The following is a 21,407-nucleotide window of genomic DNA, read 5'->3' on the forward strand; positions in this document are numbered from 1 at the left end:
AGGCTGCGTTGAGCGGACTCAGCATTGAGCCAAACACACACTGTGAGTCTCTCCATCATGCCTTGTTGCACAGAAGCGAGCTCAAGCAGCCAAGGAAAATGAATGTTGTTGCCTCCCTAAAGTAAATATCCGAGGCAACACATAACAACACATAAACGGCACCACATGTTCAATCGCCATCGATGGTTTATTGAGTAAACATTTAAACTGAGAAATTAGAAAAACAGTTTAGATAATTGCTGGTGATTACAGAGTTCTGTTGTGTTTAGCGTGTACATTTGTTGACTTTTTTAGCTTCTCACCGTGTCACCTTTGTCAGGTTAGCTTTGGGATATTCATCAAACAGTTGCGACATAGTCAATTACTAATGAATGAAACATTAATACGATGAAAGGCTTGGGCCCAGTAGGTCCGAGAACCTAATTAAAAAAAACATTTAAAAAAATCATAACCGATATCTGTCCATAGCTGACAAGCTTGTCAGAAATTGTGTGTTTATACTGCCGATTTGTATTGATGACACCAGTGTACATTAAATAAAACTATGTATGCTCAAACAGGGGAAGTGTAGTTAAGTTCACTTTGATGACAATTTAGACTTCCACACCTTGTCCAACTTACTTTGTTTTGAAGACAAATAAGACAAACAGGAAAGCTGATCACACTTTGTTTTAATAAATTGGGAGTGTAGGTAGGTAGATAATTGATCTCGTAGGAAATTCTGGGTGCCAAGTGCAGTCAACCTTGCATACTGGCCTTGGATAAGGTGTTATTTTTAAGTCAAAATAGCCATGCTAGAGCGATTATGCTCTTTTCAAAGTAAACTATCAATGCAATGCTTTGATGATGTGCGCTTTGTGGAAACATGTTTTATTGCCTTCTCATCGTTACAAGCCGGGAGGAACAATAAGTCATTTGTGTTGTATTTTAACACTGTAGTATTTTTTTTTTTCTATTGCTTCTGAAAAATAGTAATGTGATCTTAATTCCATGAGGAATGTGACGAAATGAACCCAGTGATATACAGTACATTTAATTCACTGGGGATAGGGAGCGAGCTCTGCCAAGAAGAGCAAAAATCTGCTAGTAATTGACGCCCCCCAAAAGGTTTATTTATAATTGCCTACAGATGCCACAAGATGGAGGCAAAGCATAACTTTTAAGTGAAGCTCCTCAACTCACTTGAACTCAACACAACATTCAACATCAAGATGTCACATGATAGCGGTAAAGTAATACTTTTATTGCTTAGACTTGAGCACAAAAATACTCACTGTATAGCAGTCATTTTAAAATATCAGTGTACAGAGAGGCAGTAGTCATAGCTGCCTGAGACGATCATGGTATACATCCCGTAATTGATCCAAAGGCGAAGGTACTCCAGATGAATGTATTCTGCTAATTGCACAGGAGCCTCTGGCTGAGACTGCAGCATAGATGTGAAAGAATCTTTTCTTTTTGGCAATTGCATTAACAAAGAAAACCTCAATGAGCTGCTTCTGATGCTTCTTAAAGCTGAGCTTTTGTTGGATTGTTTGCCGCGCACAGGAATAAAACGCTGAAGGAGAGACCGATGCCAAGACAATTGTGCCTGGGGATTTTCTGGTTGAAATTCATCTTGCTTGCCACTGTCTTGAGGAAGAGGAGCACATTTTGTCGTGATTCACACAATAGCGCTACTTTCCGCTGCGGACTTCGACCTGGAATTCATTAGTTCCTTCCGGCTAGGACAAGTAAAGCTCAGCGTAGAATGGGCTGCATTCAGGAGAAGCACATTTTCCAAACGCTATCTGTATAAATGACCCGCCTTGTTTCCCTCTCAGGGATTGTGCAAGTGATTTTCATGTCAGTGCATCCAAGGAGTCGTATCTGCATGATGAAAGGAAACCCGAAAGCTTGTTTTGTTCTGCGGTATCACATGAAACTGTTGTCAAGCACCACAGACTTGAGGCTTTGGGTTGATGGGATCATGCTAGGAATAGGTTGTTGTCCATTCAAGATCCTTCAGGGGCCAGGGCATGAACTAGAGTTTCGAGCCACTTCAACACAAAGTTTAGCTGCAGGCCAATTTGTTCTATGAACCACTTCACACTACTTAATTGTAGGTCAAGTAGGACGCAGATGGTGTTAATTTGATGCACTCAGAGGAAACAGAGTCTTCCTCTCTCCTTTTACAGATGACCTAATGAATAAACCTTGTTGTTTTCTTTCCCTCTCCTCTTCCGCCACCTCCTCTTGATGGAGGCATCTTCTTTTTGGTCTTGCGATGTATGTCCGGAAAAGTAAGACGAACCGAGGGACCACGTGGGTAAGAAGACTTTCAGTTAACTTGAACTGGATTTACGCTGCAAGTCTTGATGCTAGATTCCAACTTTTTTATTGACTGTCAATTTACATGTATGTTCAAGTGACACGTACTATCTGACATGACTGTACACCTGAAACAATCCTTGCAGACGAAATGCAGATCTTATTTGTGCGGGTCGGGATATTGCTGGGTTAGGCCTGAGACAGATCTCTAAAAATACATAAATGGTATATGTGCTATATATCTGTATGTGTATGGATCTATATGAAGGTGTTTATTTGTAGAAACGCTTGTGTGAGGGTGGACCTAGACAGCTTGAAGTCGGTTGATTGGGCAATGGAGAATTGTTCAGTTCTTCTGTCACATTTTGCAATGGAAAAAAGTGTCTGAGACACAGCATATATTAAGAGTGTAAAGCGTAAATACTGAACATTGTTTAGTTTAGCCTGTATTACCTCAAAGGTACTTGAGGCATTTTACGTAGCCATTGCTGCACATAGGTTCTAAGGTCAACGTACTCTAATCTTTCATTGTAGTTGATTTGATTTCCTTCTGGTTTTGTGTTTCCATAGATGGAAGAGGTTGTACCTTATCTATCGGTTCTTTTTGATAATGACTGGTTTGAAGAGTCAGAGTATATCCGCTCATCTGTCACACTGATAGATATCCCGTTCACAACTGATTTTTATCCACATACAAAGCCTGATTTGGATTCATATAATTTCTTCTTCTCAACTGGGCTAGTAAAATAACTGAATTGAGCGAGGCGAAACGTTAATGTTCGGTGGCCAATGACTGCCCTGAAGAACTATTTTTCTGACTGTACCGAAGTTGTTGTTCAGTCTTCAGTCATGGACACACACCTGTTTTTTTCATAGTCCTTTGAATTTAGCTTTTCCTAAACACATTATTCAGTGGCAAGCACAGCCGGAGGTTGTTCCTTCCGCACAAATTTGCCATGGTGACAATGCCTGGGATCCAAACAAACCACCCCCACATGCTTAAGCCTATAAATACTGGTTATATTTCTCATTTGTTTCCTTTGCTGGGGCTGCGGTTGTGCAGTGAGGGCACAAGGGCTCCTGGGTAATTACACGAGGGATAGGGTGTTATTAAGAAGAATGTACATGCACTGCTAGAGCTCTTAAAGAATGGAATACTCAGTCGTTAACATGATTTGCAAACTCATATGCAGGTCGATCGTTTATTTTCCCCTAGATGGTTTGTGGACTGCAGCACGTTAATATCGATCTTCGGAAATTCTGTAAATATTCCATGTCGTTTGTAAATGTGAGGATTTGCAGAAACTATCTTAGTTTATGCTGTTTGACTTCAAAGTTTTTCTATTTAAAAAAAGATAAAATTACAATAGGAACTAATGAAGCACCATTTTTACATTATTAGCTGTCATGCAGTGAGAAGTTCACCAATATATTAAAACTGAAAGTAAAATGACTCACTCTTTGGCGGTCAGCTTTTTTCATGCAAATCATTAGCCATTATGCTTTCAGCGATATGCTATTCACTTTGCATCTAATTGGTGAGATCAATTTGTGTATGCCATGACATCGATTTGTGTATGATGTTTAATTAATTGTGTTGCTCATGTTGTGCTAAGCAGACTGGCCCTTTCTGACATCAGACCAAGGTCCATTTCTAGTTCTTTGTTTACCCTCATGTTTCCTACCCTCGCCATCATTGGTACCCCTTTGTGGTGGCATCAAAGAACCACTAGTTGCATGCCACTATAAACTACAACCACAAAAATAAACATGTTGGTAAAGGAATACTTGAAGCTGAATGTTTTATAGAGCTCTGGTATTGGATCTCATTAGAAGGTGCAGATGTACCTAATGGTTTGGTTGATGCCTGTACCAGTAAGATCAGCTTTTAAAATTTTATTTTGGTGCAACATATTTGTACACTCGAAAGCGTTGTAAAGTTCTAGTCACTCCACAGTAGAGAGCAGAGCCACAACTCTGCATTCCTTGACAGCACTACTTAATATGGACCCCTTCTTGCAGCCGCCAACTTTTCACAAGTCGCTGGGGACACACTTTTACGGGCTTCACGGAGCCATTTCTCACAGCTGCCTGAAAGCCAACTCAGCATCACTCGGGACACCTTTTCACATCCCTGATCCACCTCTGCGTGGTAGTGAGACACCGCCACAAGACCTCGGGAGGTCCAATCTGAAAAGAATCGGCTCATGGTGACACGACGGGGGAGCTACAGTTAAACTTCCTCGGCTTTCTGTCTTTTAAAAACCCAATGTGACAAGAGGTGCATGGCGGCTGAAACCCAAAATTATGACCACTCAAATTGAATGAAGTTTCAGAAAATGAATGTGTGAAAAAACAAAAGAGAGGGAGAGAAAGTGTGCAAAGAACGTTGTGAAAGAATCCCTCTTGTATGTCTTTGTGCTTTCTTGGAAGGCTCACTCTCTTTGGAGAAGGAGGGGAAAAAAGGCCAACTTTGTTTGAAGAGTTACAATACGGGAGGGATTTTTCTTTGTAACCGAGTTGATTTATTGAATATTATACAGTGGAATCTCCAAAGTTGGAGGGATGGTAGTGGGCACGTCTGCCTCACAATCAGGAGATTCAGGTTAAAATTGCTGTTGTAACATCTGTGTGGAATTTCTGTGCGTATGATTTCTAGGCTTTACACGATCAGGATTTTTGGGGCCGATCAGCGAGTTTAAAAAAACTATAACCGATCACCGATCCGATCACAAAATTGAGGAGTGTGTCTATTTAAATGACTTGTTGATTCACTTAATTGCTCAAAAAATGATATTTACAATAAATAATGTATCTTTGTTCATCTATTTATGCCAGTGAGGCATAGTGACAGACAGAACAAATGCATGGTCTTCTATTAGATGGCAGGAAGTAAATACAGAAATTAATGATTAATGTTACCACTTTTTGTGACATTTTTGTTTGTTGGTGTGCTGTGAGATTTTTCAATTGTAAAATATGTTCCTTGGTTCCATAAAGGTTGGAGATCACTGCTCAAGTCAGATCGTGTATTCTAATCAGTCAGGTCAAACCAACCTTACAACATGACAGAAATAATGGGTGCTAACTTACTGTAATTAAATTACTTTATTGTAAGTAAATTACTTCACCCACACCGAAACTTTAGAGCATGATTCAAAAGAACGGTGGCATGTTTACATACAACCGTCAGTGCTAGCAGTAGCTTGCTAGGCTACATAACGTTTTGTTGCCTGCTTGCGAGCCGTATCGTATTAAAAGTACGTGAACATACCTCAAGCAATCCTTAAACGAACGTCCTCTCCTGTCCTCAGCACAGGTGACCACCAACATACGTTTTTCCCCATTTTGTCCTTATAATACAGTCGGCGCGATCCACTCTTGTTGTCGTCGCCACGGTAACGAGTGTATCCGGTCGCATTTGAGTTGACAAGATAAAGCGGGATGCGGTGTTATCGGAATACAACATTTTATTGCAGTAGTCTGACAAAGTGCAATCCTGAAAGAGAAAATTTGTCTTGTAATCTGATCTGGGCATTACGTGTTGTCTGTCCCACACCGCCGACATGTTTTTATTTTGTATTTTTTTTAAATTAATAACTTCATTGGCCGGTAGATATTTACAGGACTACGTCAAAAGACACGCGACAAGGCTAAAAATAAACTAGTTTTTGGATTCAAATATACTGTGCACTGTATATACTGAGTAAATGTCTTTTGCGAAGCCCATCAATGACGTCATTGATCGGATCGGCGAATTATGACATTAAAGCCGATCGGCCGATCAGCATAAAATGCTAATTATCGGCCAATACCGATTAGGCTGATAAAATCGGTCTAAAGTCTAATGATTTCTTCCCACCTTCCAAAGACATGCATGTTAGGTTGATTGAAGACTCTCCATAGGTTGGAATGAGTGTGAATTACTGTATATTGTATGTGTCCTATGATTAACTGGTGATCAGTTCAGGGTGTACCCCGCCAAATGCAAGCATAAAATGTAGATGTGTTAGTAGATAGGGGCCTCTAAGTGGCAGGGCCTGGTCGGGTGACGTCAGCGAGTCACACGGCAGTGAGTGTTTGGTTGTGAGCTGCTCGTGTTTTACTGTTCTCCTAGCATTCAATAAACGGCTGAAAAGTGCATTGGCAACTGTGGCTCTCCTTTCTCAAATGACAGGATATTACAGTAGGAAAGTAGATTGTGAACCCATGAAAAACAATCGCTAGAAACTGCAGATTTCTGCAACAGACAGACAGATACGTTCTGGGGAAAAAAATAAATAAATCTGTGATATAGCGGGAAAGCGAATGAAAAAGTGCGATATAGCGGGGGAACCCTGTACTGTATTTCTAAATCTGAGAAAACGGAAAATCCTATCATGAAGGCTACTCACTTGGAAAGAAAACGTCATGTTTCGTTTACTTGACTTCATCACACAGCCAGTGAAAATATTTCCACTTCAGGTCCATATTCACATTGTGAACTAGCACAAAGAAATACTGTGCTCGTACAGAAGTTCACACAATGGGACATTCTCACAAGTCCAAATAAGGCACGCAGACCAACTCTTTGGCCTATCACGCTCACCACTAAAAAGACTTATGAGAGCACGCTGATGATCTCACTCGGCATAACAACATTGTAAAACAAACACAAGTGTGAACAGAAGCATTGTGGCCAGTCGAGGCCCTGCTTAACTTTGACTAGCTGACGAGCCAGGACACAAAGCGAGCCTGTGCGCGCTGCGGAAGCAGTCAAAACCGCCAAAATTCCACTTGGGTGGGTCTCATTAAAGTAATCAACCTATATCCCTCTCCCCGTGGAACGTTGCATAAGGAACATTCTGACATATAGAGCCTGTCTTACTTCAGCTGAAGCAGCCTTTACCCAACATGTTAAGGCACTCTCCCCCTTCAACATCCCGAGAGTTGTTGGTGCACCTCCTCTCCCCCACACTACATTGTGGAGCGATCACATGTCACAGTCTACTGGATCTCAAATCCAAAGTGATGCAACAGGGGTGTGTTAGTCATTACAATGGCTTACAAACCTGAATTTCATAGACAAGCTGGGCGAGAACCCTCTTCTATGTCTACCTGTTGAAAAATGTGGGGGTGTGTTACTAAATTGGACTTCACTGCCATAAATTGTTGTTCTATGTGAATGTTAGCTCATAAAAAAGAAGAGCTGCAAACTTCCCTGTTATGTACAGTATGCGAATGCACTAAAAATTGCGTTTCAGTTGGACTCGCTTGTTGAAGGAACTCCAGGTTTTTCCCAGACAGATGTCATAAATCTGTCATCGTCCTGTTTACAGAATCTCCCATCGGGAATTCCGTAGTTTTTGTTGTTGTTGAAAATATTTGTAACTCTTGCCTTGACTCCTGTGCCAGAATGGTGCTTCATTTAACACTCGAGTGCTCTTGATATATTTTTCTTCCATACATCAAACTTAACGGGCTACAATGGTTCAAAAGCGTGATGTTCCTCAATACCTTACTCAGATTCCATGATGTCAAGATTAATGGCTGGTGTCAGTTGTGCTATTATTTTTTTTTTCATTCTGGAATGATTTCCACCTGTGTCTTGTGAGTTTTCAGTCCTGTTTGCCTCATGTGCCAAGAAATATGCTCCTCTCCACCCTTTTGACTTCCAGTTGTGGTTGGTCTCTGCATCTCTCTGGTCGAGTTTCAGGTAAATTGTTAGGGTTAGGGATTAAGGTTAGGGTAAAGCATAAACGGCAAGGGTTTATGGTTAGAGTTAGGGTTAAGATTAGAGTTAGATCTCACGTTGTCCAACATTGTGTGTTTCTGACACAATTAAACTGCTGTGCCTTTATTTTTTCCAACCACATTAGCTGTAAGTGAAGCATGAGCCACGTGTTTTCAGCAAAACATCAAATAAAACGGTCCGGCTTGTTGTTTGTTGTCATCACTGTGACAACTTTGTCGTCATGATTTGATTTTCTTCCTGAAACTAACCAAAGGCATCAGAAAATGCTATGAAACCTGACCTGTTGTTTCTGTCACTATAATTACGACACTACTACTAGCCCTAGGCAATTTAAGCATGAATATCTGAAAATTGACCCTCTGTGGGATTGTAGCAAAAATTATGAAGAACACGAACACCAAGTTTCTCTGTGGTGGGAAGTCACTATTGGTATTTAAATATATATAGAGTACAAAATTGACAGAAGGCAGCACGTTGTTGTAGTGGTTTCCATGTCTACCTCACAGTTTTGAGGCTCTAGGTTCGTATCTCGGGTCTGACCTTCCTGTGTGGAGTTTTCATGTTCTCCCTGAGCTTGCATGGGTTTTCTCTGGGTACGCCGACTTCCTCCCACATTCCAAAAACTTGCATGTTATGTGAGAGCTCAAAATTGTCCATGGATGTGAATGTGAGTGTGAATGGTTGTTGTCTATATGTGCTCTGCGCTTGACTGCCTCTTGCCCAATGTCGGCTGGAATATGCCCCAACTCACGTGCGAGCCATAGAAAATGAATGGATCGACAGACTCAATCAACAAGAATCTACAAAGTAGCCTGATTATTTGGTTTTGAGATGATCAGACTGATCAGGACTCAATTTTTTTCATAAATCTGTTGTAAAATGTGGAAGGTTGGGGACAGTCAAGATATGTTCCCATCCTTACCCTTGTGCCACAATTCTAGGTGACTACATGTTTTCATTACTTATGTGACACATTGTAACAGAATTTTTCAATCCAGTGGCGTGCAACGAATCTCAGCCTCGAAGGATAATAGCGATGTATCGCAGCATTAAAAGCAGCATTTCAAGGAGCCTTGGAATTGGGAGAGCCTTTGTGTTATGACTAAGCGGCCTGCAAATGCAAATCCGGAAGTAGGCCACAATATAATTTTGCAAGCGGGACACCTCAATTCACAGCAGTTTTCAGCATTATACCGCCAAAGTTTCCATGACCTAAGGTGACAGGGAGACCTTTCTGTAAATGTGCCCCCACCCCTCTAGTGTGCCATGGGGAGGCTCAGTGATTCAGAAGCTGCTGTGAATGGGCCTCCCCAAAAAAAACAACACATCTGACTTTAAGCAAAGCCAGTGGGTGTTCAAGATCAGAGCGTCACATTAACCCCATAATGAGAACCAGCTGAAGGCACCCGCCAGACTGACTGACCCAGTCCAGACTGATCCCCCGTACCTTCTACCCGCCCTCACGTTCACCACCTCACCCCTTCCCTCGAGACACCCCTTTTTCACTCAGACCTCTGAATTTAGGTCCAGAATAATGGATTATCCAGATGCTGCTCTCCGGTCTTTCCGTTCCTCCAAACCATTCCAACCTGAACTCCAAAGTTCAGCAGTACGAGCTGCAGACATAAACACTCACACTCACTCTTGCACATATTAACACACACACAACTCATGCGGTAGAGTAGACTTATATAGCAATTGATAGTCATTTCTCCTCGGCCTGCTGGCTGAGCCAGCCCGCTGTCTGCCGCTGTCTCACGGGTTTGCCACCATGCTACTGTTGAGGGGGCCCACCCTACCCCACCCAGACGTTAGCCCAAGTCTCATGTGGGAAACAAGCCCAGTACTGACTGCTCATTCACATACAGTACTCCAATAAACTGGTATATAAAATGCAACCCAGTGGAAATATGTAATGAGCATGTTTTGTTTCCTCTTTGTAAGACCAAACCCAATGTTTGTCCAAACAGAACCTCTATTATAGAGCTTTCTGTATATAACATTTGTTTTTTACCTCTGCCAAATGCCAACCAATTTCCACGATACTTTCCGCAGGGGTCCCAGGCAAGAAGCCATTCAATTGTGGCAAGGATTCAAATAAAAGCGTGGTTACAATAATTTGTAATAGTCCCCTTCCATTGGGACTAATGGGACTGTAATGGAACAATTTAGCGCCTTTTTAACTTCATATTCAACTTTGCAGTCCATACATGATTCCCCTATTCTTTGATTCGCCATTCCTTATTACTGCCCAAAGGACGAGTGAGTGTACATAAGGACCGCCGAACGGTAGTGATTTTAAAATGTGTATGTATTTTTGTAACTGTAGTGGATCCTCCAAAATCAAACTCTGAATTCTACCTTAAAAATATGGTCCAAAAGTTGAAGAATTCAGCTTGAGATTAGACAAAGCGTCTCTTAATCATCACGATACTGAAGTAGTACTTCAAACATGCAACCTGTGTAATGTTTAAAATAAACTTCAATCAAGCAATGAATCAGTCAATCAATCAATCTGAATGATATTTAAGTTTTATGATGAAAACGTTGGGTGCATGAAATGGATTGATTCCATTTTCATTATTTCCTATGGAGAAAATGAATGGGAATGGTCTCTGTTTGAGTTCCAATGGTAATTATAGGTTTACTGAGTATCTTGCACACTCATACACACAAGGATTTTCCAAAAGCAACAACTCATCGTTCATTTTTTCCACCAAACAGTGCCATCCGCCTTGTGCAATGCTTCCATTCCTGCACATGAATTACGAGGTTTCATCATAGAACACCCATTTCAACTTAAATACTGCTTTCTCTGGGCTAGTGTATAGTTAATGCTTTAAACGTAGTGGCTAAGTCAGCGCTCCCCTGCCAAATGACTCGCTGACAAAGTGGCCACCGCGCATGCCGCAGTGGGCTTTGAGGCGCGTCATGGCTAAGGGGGTCCTCCCAACACAAGCCGCCGTGGCAGATGTCCTCAGTGCAGATGTTGCCAGGGAAGAAATCACACCGCTTGAATCTAAGGTGGCACATTTCACCTTTTGCTGGTGAAAAATGTAAACAATTTGGAAAAAAGACAGAATCCCGCATATCGTTTTATTTTTGTTGCTCTCTAAAGATCTCTGTCTAATAGAGTGGAAGCTGCCTATTTAATTCTACTTTGCAGCATTTGGGACTCGGCCTCGCCACATTCGTACTCGTACTAAAATAGCTCGAGAACAGGGTGGGGAAGTCTCAATCCGAAGGTATTATTTGAGACAGGAAAGTGCACTGTGTGGCAGGAATCTTATCACAGATGGGAAATATTTGTTTCAGAGATAAAGAGAAAAAGAATCTCTTTAATTCAGACACATTATCCAGAACAAGCCCGGTTATAAAAGTTAAGATTACACAGTGGCCCCCTGGAATTTCACCAAATTCTGTTCCAAAAGGCTGTTCCAACATTTGCTTTGTACGGATATTAAAAACAAGTCAAGGAATATGCAAAATGTGCAAAAAGTGTAATCCCCACGAAACAAAAAGCGGTCTACCAAATGCACAATGATTTTCACTGAATACGATCAAGATTTCCAAAATTCTCCAAAATATAGGCGGCATACTGTCTTTACTAAAATGTTCATTTTGATTGTATTCTTACTGTATGTGAGCAAAAAAAAGTGGTGTGTTCTCTGAAACTAGTAAACTAAAGTGCCTCTATTCTCATTGTTTGTAGGACCGCAAGAGGTCACTTGGTCAAACCAAACATTTGGACAAGTCTGCTGAATTCCCGATGCAGACTGTCCTCTGTTTAATGTGCAAGCGTTTCTTGAGACAAGGGTCATGAGTCTGAATTTGAGTCGGCTGTGCCACGAGTTCATGCATTTTATACCTTACTTGAAACTCCAGTATGCCTCCAAACAAACAAACAAACAAACAAACAAAAAGAGATAAAGTACCCTCAGCAACTGTGCAGCATACTTGTGGGTCTGAAAAAGAAAAGTGGCAAACTACCAAGAATGACTGATTTTTCCAAGTTAGCACACAAGATCCCTTTTACATCCAATTTGCATTTAGATGATAAACAAAGCACGTACTGTTGTTCCAACAACAAAATAATTTCAAGTAACGCACCTCATTGCCTCCAAGTGACCTGCGGATATTTCTCTATTTCATTTGTGGCGAATATACTCTTATTACAGTTTTTCTTAATGTAATGTAATTGTGTGTGAGCGGTATAAAAGATGGATTCAAAGATAAGCAGGCAGGCAAGAGTGTGCAGTATACCACAAGGAAAACATTTTACTATGGCAATTATCCAAAAGCAAATATATTTTTTCTGCCTTTTGGGAACAACAAATATTATTATGCCAAAATGTGTGACTTTATCAAATTGAATGGCCGTACTCTTCTTCTTGGTTATAATGATGCTACATCTCTTCTACCAGGGCTCAGTGCTGCCTGACATGTTGCGGTGATAAACCACAATGCATGCAAGAAAACACTGATAATCTCATTATGTTAAAAAAAATAATAATCGGCGTAACGTGGACTCAAGAACATAGTCTCCAGTCTATGAGTTTTTAATATTCCTGTCAGCCTTGTCGTGTATAAATGTCAAAGTGCTGTCACTTTCTTGACTGAGAAAGATTTAGTCGCTATGCTAAATAAAACATCATGACATCCATTTAGATGTTCCCTTCAGAGGTTCGTTGTCAGGACTCGCCTACTGATCCACATCATCCTCATCCAGAGCCTTTCATCCATCATCAGCTAGACAAACCTCTTTATCTCGCCGCAATGCAATTACGTGTACTGATGGAAGTGCCACACACGTATGAGTAATTAGATGGTAGAAGGAAGATGTGCCACACGCACAGATGGCATGTGCATCTCATGGCATGTCCCTTTTCATACAGCAATGGATGTATTCTATACTTAGTCACGTGTGTGTTTTGTCGCAAGGTGGCTTTATGCTCGCTTTAGCTGGCTTACTATTGACAAGACATTGTTGAATCCACGCCCGCAGGAACACAATGCTGAAACTCAACGAGAGCCGATCAATAGTAGCCGGCCACTGAACACTGGCCAAAGGCAAAGTAAAGAATGTCCATTTCATTCACTGTTGGAGGTGAGAGATCCACTCAGGCAGAGTAGTGGTCGCCTATACTTAAGATCGAAACAAAGCCCAGCACTGAAGTCGATACTCACCTCAGACAAGCCAATGGGGATAATCACTACAAACCTGTGGTCCATAAATGAAAACACAAACTCCAGAGCCCAAACTTTTTCCGCTTAAGACTAAAAGCAAAAACTTGACTTCCTCCCAGAGACACAAACTTATTACAATACATTATGTATTGCCATAACATATTGATCAATATTTTATTTCTAGGTATTTACTTTTGGATTGCATACGCAACGGTGATCACATCTTTTGTTCGAACCCACCCATTTATCCAGGTGGCTGTCATGTAACATCTATGAATGAAATATAGTAGAATTTTGGAAGGAGTACTTTTAAATGACACAATGCTTTTAAAATGACAGAGTTTTTCAAGGCGATGTCACATAGAATTGGGCTGAGTGGGCATATGGAGGAACTGGTTCTGTCTTAGACTTTGGAATGAAGAGCTTCAGGACCGAACAGACACACATCTGTCCTGATTCTCAAGACATTGTCCAGGAGAGACCAAAGCTCCAAAAAGAGCAAACGGAGCTGAAGTTTTAAATCTTAAATTAGCTCCCTTGGCAAGCGGAACAAGGTAATTTTGCTTGTACTGATAAAAAGACAGTTGCATGTGTCCCTGTATTGTTTCACATAGTTTTCACGGCGTTTGACTGCACACAGTATCTGATTGTACCAAGCTGCAACTTAAGTGACGCACCCGTCTGAAAATGTCTCGCCTGTTCATTGACCTGAGGAACATTTATTATTCAAATGATAAATAGCCCTGAATGTCTACGCTCAGTTTCAGATTTGGGTATTGCTGTGAAGACTACATTTAGACTACTTAAAACCAGAGTGTTGTCTGTGGTTGAAAAACAAACAATTATGAAGCTGAGAAACAATGAAAAATCAATCAGAGCCATTGCAGAAATGCTGGCCATAGACAATATAAGCATTCGGAATTAGCCTCACTGTTCCAACACTTTTGGTATAAATTGTATGTAAACCCTTGATAAAGAGCACAACTGACATGAATTTACTTCAACAATCAGAAGAAATTGTGTCTGTGCTTGATGCGTCTCTATGTTGTGTATCCAGGTCGATGCATTGATTACGAATTCTGTTGCGTGGCATTGAGCAGTGTTAATCTGCTCAATACTGCACTGGCTTGCAAACCGGAGTACCTAATGTTCCAAGAGAGATTATCCCTTTAAAAAAAAAAAAAAAAAAAGTTAATCACTTCATTAATTTTCCGTATAGCCATCCATCCATCCATTTTCCGAGCCGCTTCTCCTCACTAGGGTCGCGGGCGTGCTGGAGCCTATCCCAGCTGTCATCGGGCAGGAGGCGGGGTACACCCTGAACTGGTTGCCAGCCAATCGCAGGGCACATACAAACAAACAACCATTCGCACTCACAGTCATGCCTACGGGCAATTTTAGAGTCTCCAATTAATGCATGTTTTTGGGATGTGGGAGGAAACCGGAGTGCCCGGAGAAAACCCACGCAGGCACGGGGAGAACATGCAAACTCCACACAGGCAGGGCCGGGAAATGAACCCGGGTCCTCAGAACTGTGAGGCTGACGCTCTAACCAGTCGGCCACCGTGCCGCTCCGTATAGCCAATCAAAGAAATTTAGTCCAATGGCCATCCCTAATTGACTCATTCACTGAATGACTGATAAGACCTTTTTGTCAATCTGCAGTATTCTAGCTCAAAGTTGAGATTTCATCCTGGCAACACAAGTAGATTTAGTTATTCACGTATTGTCGACTCTAGTTTAATGTAAAATTAATCTGCCGATACAGACTGATTATGGTTGAAATATTTTTTTTTTGAAGAACATCGTCATTCCTTTCATGCGGCAGACAACTGAAACGTTCAGGAAATCCCGTGTGAGAGGATAAAATAAAATAAACCGTAGCACCCTGATAACTTTTTCTGTGAAATGTTTTTTTGGGTTTCCGGGTACATGCGACAAGACATGAAAAGAAATACATATATCTTGTTTGGAAATATGTAAATGCTATGCTATCTATATTTTCAAGGCTGTCCCTGGTGGCTTTGTGAAAGTATGTCATGATGTAGCTCCTGGACATACAGGAGTAATTAGTTCCTTCTGGGCTAAACGGTTTCTTTTACAATGGGTATTTAATATTTGATACACTGTAGTGATTCAATTGCACATTTAATTAGTGTTTGTAAACTTGTTTGCCTCTACCTTTGTGTATTTCGGTCAACTTGCCTTGTCCTTTCTCTGCTATGCGAGGCAGTGAAGCCCTCTGTCCCAAGTTGCCAAGGAATCGCAGAGTAATTTGCCATTTTTTTTTGTCTGTCACAATATTACGATAAAACATGCAATCTAATGAAAAGCAAGTTTACATTTTTTTTCTATTTTAAAATAAATTAATTTACCAATAAGGTAAAGGTTAAATTTAAAAGGTAAACGTTAGTTTAAATACACAGCACAAATGAGTTATTAGCTAGATCTAGCATCAGAAATATAAATCTTAAAAACCGAACAAAAACTGTTTTGTGGTTACCATACGGTATCGGCTCAGAATGCTTCAAACCTTGGCTGACCTGGTACTTGCAAACATACCTCACAGTACCTGGTTTTGCCACTGGTCAAGCGCAAAGATACAGTAGAGTGGTTAGAGAATTTGAATTAACTCATTTGAAATCTCTAAATGTCCAGTGAGTGCTTATAAAATTGATTCCCCATCTTGAGTTAAAACTATTGACTTTTCTAAACTTTCCCAGCTCATTCATAAGAATTCACAGCTTGTACACAGAGCATGTTAAAATACACCGGAGCACCTTTAAGTTCACTTTCACAGAGGAGACTAGAGCAGAGGAGACACTTTAATCTGTTTGATAAAAGAAAACAACTTTGATCTCAGTCATGAAGCCAAGGTGATAATCCCTATTTGAGGTTAGATTTTGGGGTGGGCCAGGATTTACGAGGATTCAGAGAGGTTTTCTTTGCTCTTCTTTTGACCTTCTGCACACCTGCTTTTGGGATGTTCACAGCCATTTATCAGATGAAGTGAATTTTTGCCTGCATTTTGACACTAAGAATGACCATGAATTGTACTTATTCTGGGATATATTAATACTTAACATTTATTTATTATTATATTATATAATATTATTTATTATTTTTTAGCCATCCGTTTTCTGCCATCGTTTAAGGAAAAGCCGCACGTCCGCTTCCGAACCCCCCCCCACCAACAAAAAAAAAAAACGGGCCTGCTGTGATGTGTTCACTCCCACTAATTAAGCAAACCCTGCAAGATGATCGCCGCACAAGTCTCGAGATGATCACTAATCTGCAGATTAGCTCGCAGGATCTGTTGAGGCTGCGACGTGCTTTGAGACAAAAGTCCCAGAGTTGCTCATAGCCGCTAATAAACGATACAAAACATCTTCTAATGACCTTCAAAAATAAAAATGAAGGCGATTATTAGCAATGAGCAGAATGCTGTGATCTTAGTGTCAGCTTTGTATACTTTACCTAACCTTACCTAAAGGAATTCCTGGCAGGCATACATCTGACAAACTTATGTTTATTCTTGTTTGGCTGTTTAATGGTGTTAAGCAAGGAAAGTTCTAATAAGCAAGATGGAAAAACAGACACTGGTCATGCTTTGTGTTAAAAACTACTAGAGGGAACATATGATTTAGACATGGAATATTCTAGAACAGTGTTTCCCAAAATATGTTACTTGAGACAAGTAACATATTTTACATTGGAAACATCTCACAGCACACCACCAAATGACAAGGGCAGGTGGATACTTACAGGTTAATTATGTACCTTGTGCCATCCAGTAGAAGAGCTTTTCTATGTCTCACTATACATCACTGGCATTGATAGATGAACAAAGATACATTATTTGTTGTAAATAAATAATACTTTTTGGACAACTAATGTGAAATTTGATCATTTCCAACGGCAGACCTGAAAGCTTATGGCACAGTGGTTGGGAATCACTGCTCTCACTGGAAGCAGCTCATTTTCAAAAGGTACAGAATTTGCAGTACAACTGTGAACGCTGGTTACCGTACTTTAACTTACCTACTCTATAGGGATCAACTTTGGCAATCATAAACCCTTTATTGACTGCGCAGACAATGTTTTAATAACATTAAGTCTTGCCTTGTGTCAAGTGTAGAAATAAGTTAGGCATGGCTAGTAATGTTAAAACCATTAGCATGCTTAGTGTCTAAACTAACGCAGTGGTGATTTGCAACTCACCTTATTTATGTGTAAAAAAATAAAATTAAATTTCATTGCTGTAGAACATAAAAATCTGTTATTTTTGATAACGACGCATATTTTGACGCTGGCGTGTCTGCATTCTTTACTTAACATCCTGTATGACCACTTCACTTTACATTTTATATTCATATATATTTTAGTTTAGATTTTATTTTTATTTTTTGTGAAACTTTGAACTCCACACTTAAATGGCATTTACCAAGTGGATAACAAATTGTGTCAGGTTTTTACCAGCACCCCCACAACTCTAAACGGCAATGTTAGCATTGCTTATAACAGGTGTCTTGGCTAGTCCACCGATGACATACACTCCGAACATAGGGGATTCAATGTTGACATGGCAACCAAGTTGTCTTTGTCCCTATCATAATTAAGATGCTTTTGAAGCTGTTCTTATCGTATAATTGTATCTTATATTATATATAACTGTATATTGTTCCACAAATAACATTTTGTCTTAAGTAGAGGCAGTTTTCCATGGATGACATGAGTGCAATTAATGCTAAAAATGAATGCTGACGTGTGCGTCTCGAACAAACAAGACTCTGTATTGGCCGCTCACTCTCAGGTTGCTGTTTTAGCTGTGTGACATTTTGCGTTCTGCCTGTGAGTCATGCGCAGCCAGGGCGTGGCATCGGACACAAGCGACTCTCAGTTTGAGTTGTCGTTTTTTGTGTCTGGTAAGATTTGTTAATGCGGCGTGAAAGTCGGTCATAACTTCTACTGTCAAGCAGAAATTCAAACAACATGACTTATATTGCTCCTCGTGGCTTACAGTCGTTATGAACGATGACCAGCAGCCATGTGGCGCAGAGAACATGACCGACCGCCTTCACCCGATACAGAACAAGATGACAGTATTGTGACTTAGCAGCTATAGTGGCTCCTGTCAATACCTCGCCCACAAAGCAACAAATGCATCCCCCTCCAAAATTAGTGGAACTTTGAGGCCTATTCCTTTATTTTGTCTTTGGATTTTTGTTTTTCTTCCATTGCATTGATTATCCACCCATCCTTTTTCTATACAACTTGTCTTCATTCTGGCCGTGGGTGAGCTGGAGCTTGTTCCAGCTGACCTTGGACGAAAGAGGGGTACACCCTGGACCAATCACAGGGAACAAACAAACAACCATTCACACTTATGGGCCATTTAGAGTCTTAAGTGAATATAACATGCATGTTTTGGGATGCTGGAGAAAGCCGGATAGAAAGTAACAATTCCACACAGGAGGGCCTCAACATGGGTTTTGCATGTAAAAACTACAGTACATTAAAAAACAGATGTGTCGCTAACATGAAAACCAGAGCGCTATCCACAATATGGGTGAAAAACAATCAATTGTAAAGCCAAGTGAAGATGGAAAATCTATCAGAGCACAAACTTTAGCCCATACAACCATTTGGAATGTCCCGAAGAAGAAAGAAAACCGCCGGTGCACTGAAACATCAAATGGGTAAATCAAGGAAAACAGTAGCAGACGACCCCAAAACCACACAGTTCCAATACTTTTGGAGGTGAGTCTACAGAGAAACGGCAACAACTCACGTGACAAGCTTTAAATCAGTGACTCCAACAGGGCCAAAAAAGTCCTTTAAATAATAATAAAGATTCTAAGCAATCATATAACTGCTGTTCGGTAACAACCCCATAGGTTCATATTTTGACAATTTTGATTCTGAGCATTCAACTAGTTAAGTCCATTAGCGTCACTCTCCAATGAAAACCACGTATCCCCATTTTCTGACCATTTCAACTTTTTAACATAAACAACCGATTAAAATCATGTTTTATGATCCCATCTTTATAACAAGTATCTCCATTGAAAGCCAGAATTGCTTCAGACAAAAACTGCGATTCACTTCGTATTGGAGACAAGCATCACCACACAACACACTGAAGAGCAAAGTTGATTGCCGTTACTTTGTCTTGATAAACCTAATCCTGAATTAATTACTGAATAAACCTCGTTTCGACCAGCTTTGATGACGTTGCCGTTTTTACCTTACCGAGTAAAGTATTTTTCAACATAGGACGCCATAACTACATTTACACATACTCTATGTACTGACACTGAAAAAAGACAAAAGGCTTTAAAATACTTTATTCTTATAATTACTAATTATGTTATAAACACTTTGTAAATCAGTTTAGCAGTTGTCAGCAATTAGTCTCCACTCACAAATTGGCAGGTTCAGACTCTTAGGATTTAATAGTTTATTTGTTCTCGTCCTGTGATCAACATGAGCTGCACAAAGTTATTTGGAAAACTTTACCTGGTTTTCACCCGACTGTGACGATACGCAAAATGAGAGTGACTTCAGCTTCAACAGGCCCAAAGTTTTGAAAATGTTTTGCATATGTGTGAAGTTAATAACGTGCTGTGTTGTGTTCTGGCGCTGATGGAACAGACTGTAGTGATGTTTTTGCCGCCGTTCACCCTTAAAGTGCCAGCCTTTGAGGTACGTTTTGATCAAACTCTTTGTGAAACATTTATGAGCTGCACAGTGACTCTGTTAGAAGAAGCAGACCCACTTTAGCAACACAAACAAACTGCACCAAAAAGTCTATATATTTCAAATGGCTACTGTTGAAAGGAGCCTTTGTGATGTCACAATCCAACGGCACTAAAAGTGCAATGATGGAAAGACACGTAAAAAAAAAAAAACAACACTCAAAAGTCCCCAGTGGGAGAGGATGTACGTATTTCAGGCAAGCGAGTTCCTTGTGGAGAATCTGGCTGGTCGTCAGGGTGTTGGTCTTGTTTCCAGTAGCGTCACTCGCCTTGTGACACAGCTTCATGAGACCTTAATAACGTGTTTCACTTTCTTAACCGCCTCACGTCTCTGATGTGGTGGCGCTAACTGTTGGAAAGAAATGGTGGCACAGTGAAAGCACGCGTTAGCTCCAGACCACTGGCTCTTGAAGTCGGACACACCCACGGAAGCATGCTTGTCTGTTGCTATTACTAATGATTCTGGCTTCCGACAAATATAGCTTATATGTCCATCATCTGCTGAAAACATTATGCCCATGCTCTAAGGTAGACTGTACCAAAAACAAAGTAATGGCAATTGGATTCAAGAAAATGGGAGAGATGTGATCTGAAGAGGAAAGGCAGCAATTGGGAGATACTCGTCATAAACATACAGCATCGATTCATTCAATTCATTGTGCAAATGAAGTTTTTTTATTTAAGATTGTCCGAGCACGTGGTTCAGTAAAACAAAGTGGCAACAACAAAAGGATGCTTAATGTGTAGCCACGACAGACGCAGCGGTGCCTTGAAATACTGTGACCAGAGTTTTTAGAGTTACAAGCCATCGTTTGGCTGATTTCTTTCTTTCTTTATTTTTGCTTTGACTTGAGCAAAAATTTGAGATACCAGCACTGTATGGTGACATGAATAATTATTCCCCCCAAAAAAGAGGCTTTAAGCTGTATAATGCAGCTTTAAGCTGTATAAGTGTTGTGGTGTCATAACTTATTATGCAACAGACATTTGAACACAAACTGTGGCACAACGCATCTGGACATAGTATAACAATACTCACGGACATATTCTTTATCCTCTGTGGAAAAACAACGACTAATAAGAATAAAATGTCTTCTCGCCCCCCATGTGGCCATTGGGGGGCGAGAAGGAGCAGCCCACTGTCCATGGAATTGATGCAAATAATGTTTAATTTTTTTTACATTCAATTTAATTGTCATTAAGATAAGAGAAGATATCAGTTAACATTTATTAGTCCCATAGATTTTTTTTTTTTTTTTTTTAAAGTACAATATTGTGCTATTTCTCCTACTAAAAAAGACATTACAAAAATTTTTTTGGGGGGGGGAGGCTGTTACATATTGATGGTATTTCCATTCATTTCAATAGAGAGAGATGATTTGAGATAAAATGGTTTTGAATTCCAAGTGTGGTCACGG

General features: G+C 40.4%; 1 protein-coding gene and 1 long non-coding RNA gene across 5 annotated transcripts in view; one reads left to right on the forward strand and one right to left on the reverse strand.

Annotated features, from left to right (window-relative positions):
- The window catches only part of LOC133477993 (uncharacterized), a 230,704-nt gene that overhangs the window by 37,664 nt on the left and 171,633 nt on the right, over nt 1-21,407 (forward strand). The window lies entirely within an intron of this gene.
- cspg4 (chondroitin sulfate proteoglycan 4) overlaps nt 1-21,407 on the reverse strand; it is a 67,175-nt gene that overhangs the window by 25,854 nt on the left and 19,914 nt on the right. The gene's annotated exons all lie outside the window — the stretch shown is intronic.

Source organism: Phyllopteryx taeniolatus, chromosome 5 (assembly GCF_024500385.1).
Source record: "Phyllopteryx taeniolatus isolate TA_2022b chromosome 5, UOR_Ptae_1.2, whole genome shotgun sequence".
Lineage (NCBI taxonomy): Eukaryota > Metazoa > Chordata > Actinopteri > Syngnathiformes > Syngnathidae > Phyllopteryx > Phyllopteryx taeniolatus.